This window comes from Schistocerca americana, chromosome 2 (assembly GCF_021461395.2).
Source record: "Schistocerca americana isolate TAMUIC-IGC-003095 chromosome 2, iqSchAmer2.1, whole genome shotgun sequence".
Lineage (NCBI taxonomy): Eukaryota > Metazoa > Arthropoda > Insecta > Orthoptera > Acrididae > Schistocerca > Schistocerca americana.
The window spans coordinates 498,469,651-498,477,637 of record NC_060120.1 but is presented as its reverse complement, the minus strand read 5'-3'; positions in this window follow the sequence as shown (position 1 = coordinate 498,477,637).

The following is a 7,987-nucleotide window of genomic DNA, read 5'->3' as shown; positions in this document are numbered from 1 at the left end:
AGTTTCATTGTTAAAAGAAGAGTGCAATTTACAGGCCATGTATTAAGACAGAAAGGACTCCTGAACACAATCATAGAGGGATATGTCAAGGGAAAACGACCAAGAGGATGACCACGACTGAGGTACATGGATCAAATCGTGAAAGATGTGGGATGTAACACCTATAAGGAAATGAAGAGAAAAGCTGAAAGACGCACAGAATGGAGAGAAGCTGACATTGTAGCTGTTGCAAACCAATCCTTGGATTGACCACAACAGAAGAAGAAGATCTTCAGGGAAGGCCACCCCATAGAACAAAACTCAGGTCCTCCAAGTTGGGTGTTCCCAGTTGAGATTAACATTTTGTCCGGTAGGAAAAATTCTAAGGCTACTCACACAAACAATAATAAACCTCAGAACAGGATGGATGAAATCATGAAGATCATGCCTCAGAAAAGGACAAAATATCGTATAATAATGTTCTTAAGAGTTGTCACATGGAATATAGCATCATGGAGAAATAAAGAGCAGGAAATTATTACGGAAATGGAAGAGCATAACATAAGTGTAAATGCAGTGAATCACGTAAAGAAAAAAGGGCAAGTTTCAGTCGTAAGAGGACGTTAAACACTGTTATAATGTGGCATTGATAGACATCTACATGCAAGAGTGGGGATCCTAATTCGCAACAAATTTAGTCATAACGTTACTGACGTTATCTATGTCAATGAAAGGGTACTCAAGATGGATACTCAACTGATGTGGACAGTTCTGAACGAGAAAGAGAAATGTTTTGTAATTAATCTTCAAGCTGTTATTGACACTGTTCCCAAAACTGGAAAAGTCTTGCTCACTGGTGACCTCAGTGGATCGTTTGGCAGTTCAGTTATTCCAGGCATTAAACAAAGATGTAATGAAATACAAATAAGTGACAGTGGAGAAGACCTAATTCATTTTTGCGCATTGAACGAATCACGTATTAGTTACACATAAAAGTCTCAGCATAAATACATCTGGAAAAATACAAGAGATCAGTGCTCGGTTATTAATTACATTATAACCAATAGAATCATTCATGTAATTTAAATATTATATGTGAAAATGTTAACGTTGGTGATTGCACGATCGGATTATGAGCTGATCACGTGTAAATTGAATCTGAAACTTAGTCCGAAAAGCAAACAAGGAGAAGAAAGGATTAAAACTGAAGTTATAGAGGTTGAGAGTACTAAGATGGTGGATCAAAACAGACTAAACGAAAAAAAGCATTAATAACCAATGTCTAGACGAACAAGATGTAGAAACTAGATGGATTAACCTTAGTCCGAATACACAATAGGTAGCACGAGAAGTTTTAGGTACGGAAAGAGTGCATGTAATAGAGAGGAGCACTACATACAGAACCGAGCGAGGTGGCGCAGTGGTTAGACACTGGACTCGCATTCGGGAGGACGACGGTTCAATCCCACGTCCGGCCATCCCGATTTAGGTTTTCCGTGATTTCCCTAAATCACTCCAGGCAAATGCCGGGATGGTTCCTCTGAAAGGGCACGGCCGACTTCCTTCCCCATCCTTCCCTAATTCGATGAGACCGATGACCACGCTGCCTGGTCTCTTTCCCCAAAACAACCAACCACCCACTACATACAGAACACCTTGTTTAGCGAAGATGTTACAGAATGAGCTACTCAGAAGAAGAAAGAATTCCTAAAATGTAAAGATCAAAGTCGATTATGTCATGTAATAGGGTGTACTGGAATATTCTAAAAATAAAAGAGGATTACTGGGAGAGATTACAAAACATGTGGAAAGAGATCTTTATGAAACATATAAGGAAGTCAGGTGGATGCTCCAAAAGCAAAAGAAGGATATTAATGAACACACTGAGATACAGAAAATAAGGGAAATTCAGTGGAAAAGTTAATTAAAAATATAGTCTGGTACCGCGCGCCACGGAATTTGAATCCCTGCCAGACGTCATGGACGTCAAAGACCCCTAGAGGTCTCTGCACCATCGCGCCGTAAGCCGTGGCGGCGCTCGCCTCCTGGCCCGCATTTAGAGTGAGGGCACCACAGCGGAACACGTGCTTGCAGCGGCCAATAGCGGCCTCCCCGATAGCGTACTTCAGCGCCTGCCTCTCGATCAGCCTGCAGTCTAACCGTGCGTACGCCTCAGGACATACCGCCTCTCCTTAGACAGCATATTTACTTTTGTGTTTTGCTTACGAGTGGACGTGGTTGTCTAGTTAGGTTTTCTTGACTCTGTTGTTTAGTTCTTGTTGTTGTCGTAAGGTCCTTCGTTGGTCGTGTTCGTCCTCTGTGTTGTGTTGCTGTTCGCGGGCTGCTCCCCGGGTCCCGCCGCGCTTTCCGTCACTTCAATCCCGCGACTGTTCCGGTCGCAGTTACATCATTTTGGCGACGAGGTAAACGGTGGTCGTTGTTGGTATGGAGGCGAAGTTGGTCTGTCTGCTGGAGCAACAGCACCAGCTCATGCAGCAGTAGATCTTACAAAAGTCGCTGCAGTTGCAAACAGACAAAGTCGATGCCCGGGACGTGTTACCACAACAGCTTCAGAGTCCTCGGTTGTCCGATGCTTTCCTACGTCCGCCGTCGTTTCCACCCTTTAATGACGCTAACGAGGACTGGGAAACCTACTTACATCAGCTGAAACAACATTTCACGGCTTTTCAAGTCACGGACGACTCCTTGCAGCGGTCGTTGATTTTGTCTTGGGTCTCCCCGTACACGTTCTTTCTTCTCCGCAAGTTGGCACCGTTGTCCGATGCTGTGGCTCTCTCTTTCTAGGAGATCTGCCTTTTGCTGACAAACTGTTCTTCCCAACGCTACCATGTGGTCGCCTCTCGTCTGGAGTTCCACCAGTACCATAAACAGCCTGGTCAATCGTATCGTTCCTCGGTCATGGACTTGCAGGGTCTCAGCCGTCGATGCGATTTTACGTGCACCAATCAGCAGTGTAAGGCTTCGTATGCGGACTCACTAATCTGGGATGTGGTGGTTCAGCTGGCTCCCGATCCTGAGGCACGTTCTGTGGCTTTGAAACTCGACATCCCCTCCTTGGAAGAGATTCTCTGCATTGCCCAATCCTTTGAAATTGCTCAACCGGCTAACGAGTGTCTTATGGCGCGACTGCAGGTGGCGGCGATCGCGGCGTCACGGCGGGTTCCGCCCTTGCGACGTCGACGTGGCCCGGCCGACAGAGGCCAGCGACATCGGGACTCCTCGTTGCCCGACGTCTCCATGGCATCGGCGCCTTCGGTCACCCCTCGTCGCCGGTCGCGCGGCCCACTTCCATCTTGCCCACAATGCTTTACTGCACATTTACAGGCTGACTGACCCCACCGCTGGAAAACGTGCACGCTGTGTAACGAGGAGGGCCACATCCGATCGGTTTGTCGGAGTCACTCGACTCGCTCCAGTCCTGCCCCTCCTGGGCTTCAAGATACCGTCCATGCTCTGCAATCGGTTGTCCCACAGGACGACCCGTCAGCGCGGAAGCTTTTCCTCATGCCCCGCATTTTCACTGAGGATGTCAGTTTTCAGGTCGACACTGGGGGCACATCTCCCTGATGGCGATATTTACCCGGCTGGGATCTCCTGGGCTTTCGCCGTTTGGTTGCCTACGGAGACGGTTCCATTCCCCTTCGTGGGCAGTTCATCGTCAGGCGACGTACAAGCGTGCTCCCCGGCTCCTTACCCTCTTTGTCGTCGACCATCCGTCGGTTTCGAATATTTTTGGCCTGGATGCGTTTCAACTGTTTGCATTTTCAATTTCCGACGAAGTTAAGGCCGTTTTCACGGCTGTTCCCTTTCAGGACTTGGACGATCTGTGCTCCGCTTTTGCGTCGTTGTTTGCACCGGTTCTCGGATGTGCTTCCGGCTTTCAGGTGCACACCACCCTCCGGTCGGATGCACAGCCTCGCTTTTTCCTGGCCCGGCCCCTTCCAGTGGCCTTACGGCCAGCGGTCAAGCAGGAACTTGATCGGCTGCAGGCCGCTGGCGTGCTGGAGCCTGTAACTTACGTGCATGGACGACACCACTGGTGGTCATACGGAAGCCCAATGGGTCCCTTCGGCCGTGTGGGGACTTCGGCGATACATTCAATGCTCAATCCCTCGTTAACACTTACCCCATTCCCCGACAGGAAGACCTTCTTGCCAAGCTTGCCGGGGGAGAGTATTTTTCCAAGATCGACCTGGCTGGGGCATACCACCAGTTGCCCTTGGATGCCGAATCTCAGAACATCATGACTATCAACACGTTTTTCGGATGGTATAAATACAGGCGCCTTCCCTTTGGTGTCTCTTCGGTGCCGGCCATTTTCTAGCGATTCCTGGAGCAGCTTACGCAGCCTATCCCTGCCTGTGTGAATTATCTGGATGACATCTTGGTCTCCGGGCGTTCCCGCCAGGAAAATTTGCAAAACCTCACCGCCTTATTTCACGCACTGCAGTCTGTTTGTTTACGTTGTCGGCTGGACAAGTGTTGTTTTTTTTTCAGCCGGAAGTGGGATACTTAGGCCACTGGCTTAGCAAAGATGGCATTCGCCCTTCGGGTCGTAATGTCGCGGCCATTGAGGCCCTTCCTCGTCCCAAGGACTTAACTGAACTCCAGGTGTTTTTGGGCAAGGTTACTTATTACTTAAAGTTCATGCCCCAGGCTGCCTCTGTTGCCCAATCCCTCAATCACTTGCAGATTCCTGTTGTAAGACAGGTTGTGGAGAAATCCATAGATTTTAATAACACCGCTTACTCGAGTTTCATTGACTTCTCAAAGCCTTTGATAGAACTTCAGACGTTAATCGTCAGGAAAGTACTAACGAGTTTAATGAAAGCCATAGAAGAAATACGAGAATACGCAGATAGTGAACGAGAATTAAAGGACACGAAGGATTCGCAGATGCAATTCTAATAGATAAAGAAATTGTACAAGGACACTCACTAAGCCTATTTCTGTTTAGCATAATAGTGGATCACATCACTGACGCCAAAAAAATAAATCCAGACTATAAAATCTGGAATAAAGCGGTAGATACTATATGCTATGCTAATGATGCTATACTTACAGCAAATAATGAGAATAGTTTACAAACGTGACTTCACCAATATAATAAAATAGTTAAGCAATATAACTTGGAGTTCTCATCTAAGCAAACTAAGAGTATGGTAATATTAAAAACACCCGTAAAATGTACACTGAAGCGCTAAATAAACTGGTATAGGCATACGTATTCCATTATAGAGATATGTAAGTAGTCAGAATACGGGACTGCGGTCGGCAACGCCTGTATAGGACAACAGGTGTCTGGCGCAGTTATTAGATCGGTTACTGCTGCTACAATGGCAGGTTATCAGATTTAAATTAGTTTGAACGTGGTGTTATAGTTGGCGCACGAACGATGGGATGCAGCGTTTCCGAGGTAGCGATGAATTGGAGATTTTCGCGTACGGCCATTTCACGAGTGTACCGTGAATATCAGTAATCTGGCAGAACATCAAATGTCTGACATCGCTGCTACCGGGAAAAGATCCTGCAAGTACGGGATCAATGGCGACTGAAGAGAGTCGCTCAACATGATAGAAATGCAGCTCTTCCGCAAATTGCTGAAGATTTCAATACCGGGCCATCAACAAGTCAGCGTGCAAAAATTCAACAAAGCATCATCGTTAGGGGCTTTCGGGGAAGGCCTACTCGTGTACCCTTGATGACTGCACGACACAAAGATTTACGCTACGCCTGGGCCCGTCAACACCGACATTGGCTGTTGATGTCTGGAAACACGTTTCCTGGTCGGACGGGTCTCGTTTCCAATATGGGACGTGTACGGGTATGGAGATAACCTCATGAATGTATGGATCCTGCATGTCAGCAGGGGACTGTTCAGTCTGGTGAACGTTCTGTAATTGTGTGGCGAGTGTGCAGTTGGAGTGATATGGGACCCTCGATAGGTCTAGATACGACTCTGACAGGTGACACGTACGTAAGCATCCTATGTGATCACCTGCATCCATTCATGTCCGTTGTGCATTCCGACGGACTGGGGCAGTTTCAGAGGAATAATGCGACACCCACACGTCCTGAATTGCTGCAGAGTGGCTTCAGGAACACTTTTCTGAGTTTAAACACTTTCGCTGGCCACAAAATATCCCAGACCTGAACATTATTGATCGTACCTGGGGTGCCTCGCAACGTGCTGTTGAGAAGAGATCTCTACCCCGTCGTACTCTAACGGATATATGGACGGCCCTGCAGGATTCATGCACTACTTCAGAGATTAATAGAATGTATACAACGTCGTGTCGTGACATTTTTGCGTGCTCGTGGGGGCCATGGACGATATTAGTTAGGTGTACCAGTGTAAATTAGAAGGAGATGGTGTGTTCACTGAACAAGTGATGAATTTTAATTATATAGAGATTGTTACCACCAGCTACAAAGTGAAAACCCAAGTGATAAAGTGAGTAATGATAGCCGGTTGTCTGCAAAATGTTACATTGAGACACACATTTTTGACAACTGAGGAGAAAATAAAAACATAGAACGATGGTGCGTCCCATTGTGACATATGCATGACAAAAACGAGCAGAAATGGAAAAGATAAAAAAAAAAAAAAAATTAACGGCAGTGGAAATGAAGGTACTACGAAAGATACATGGAGTAACAACGTGGGACAAAAGAACAAATGCATCGATGTGAAGACGGTGTGGAATACAAGATACAAATAAATCGACAAGGCAAACAATTGGGAGGATCATGTGGAAAGAATGGACCTACAAGACGTTGAGATATGTAAACATGGACCATTTGAAGGAAAGTGGCTGCCCGGACGATCACCCAAGAAATGGGACCGCAGTTGGTTCAATACAGCCACGGAATGAGGCAGACAAACTGGAAGAAGTCAGCAGAAGAAGAAGAGAAAGTGAAGGCTGGATGGGCTCTATAGGCGTAGAAAAGACAACCGTTCTAGGGGAGAAAACCCGAAGACAAAGTCCTCTCAGCTCAGAGGCAGTGGCGGCTTCACAACTGGGATAAAGCTGCACGACGCCACAACGCAGTCAGGGGACACTGAATCGATCTTGAAAGGAGTACAAACCGGGATGGATTTCAACGGGTACAACCAAGGCCTACATCTGAGTCGACATCTACACGCCGCTAGACCTCTTGAGGTGTGTGGCAGAGGGTACTTTGTGTACGACTGCCATTTCGCACTTTCGTGCTCCAGTCGCGAATAGTTGGCGAAAAGAAAGATTGTCGGTAAGCCTCCGTATGGTCTCGAATCTTTCTAATCCTATCTTCATAGTCTTTTGACGAGATGTACGCTAAAGGAAGCAATGCAGTTGTTGACTCGTAAAGGAGCGTAGGCTCTCGGAAGTCTAATAATAAACTACACTGAAGCAGCGACTGCTACTGGATGTGGTTGATAGTTCCTGTGACGCTTTTGTGGTTGCTTGTGTCGTCTTCATCATCATCATTCATCCCCATCACGGTCGGAGGAAGGCAATGGCAAACCACCTCCACTAGGACCTTGCCTAGTAAAGCGGTGCGGGTCTCCCGCATCGTTCCCCTACGCTCTGTAAAGAAGCGTGGGACTTCATTTCATTTTCAATGAACCTGTAACGAAACGCGCTGTTCTTTTTTGGATCTTCTTTATTCCCTATATCAGTCCTGTCTGGTACTGATCGTACCGTGTCATAGAGTAAAAAGCAATATTGGAGAAACCAGCGTTTCGGCCACGGCTACGGTGCCCTTGTTCTAGGCCCACTACACTTAGACCCAGAAGGAGGCCACTGTAGTTGTGGGTGAAACGTTGGATTCTCCAGTATAGTGTTTTACATTATGGTGCAGTACGATACTCAGAAAACCTTTATGTCAACTGACTGGTAGCGGAAGCCTACGGAAGTATAATGCAATAAAGCGTAGGGGAACGATGCGGGAGACCCGCACCGCTTTACTAGGCAAGGTCCTAGTGGAGGTGGTTTGCCATTGCCTT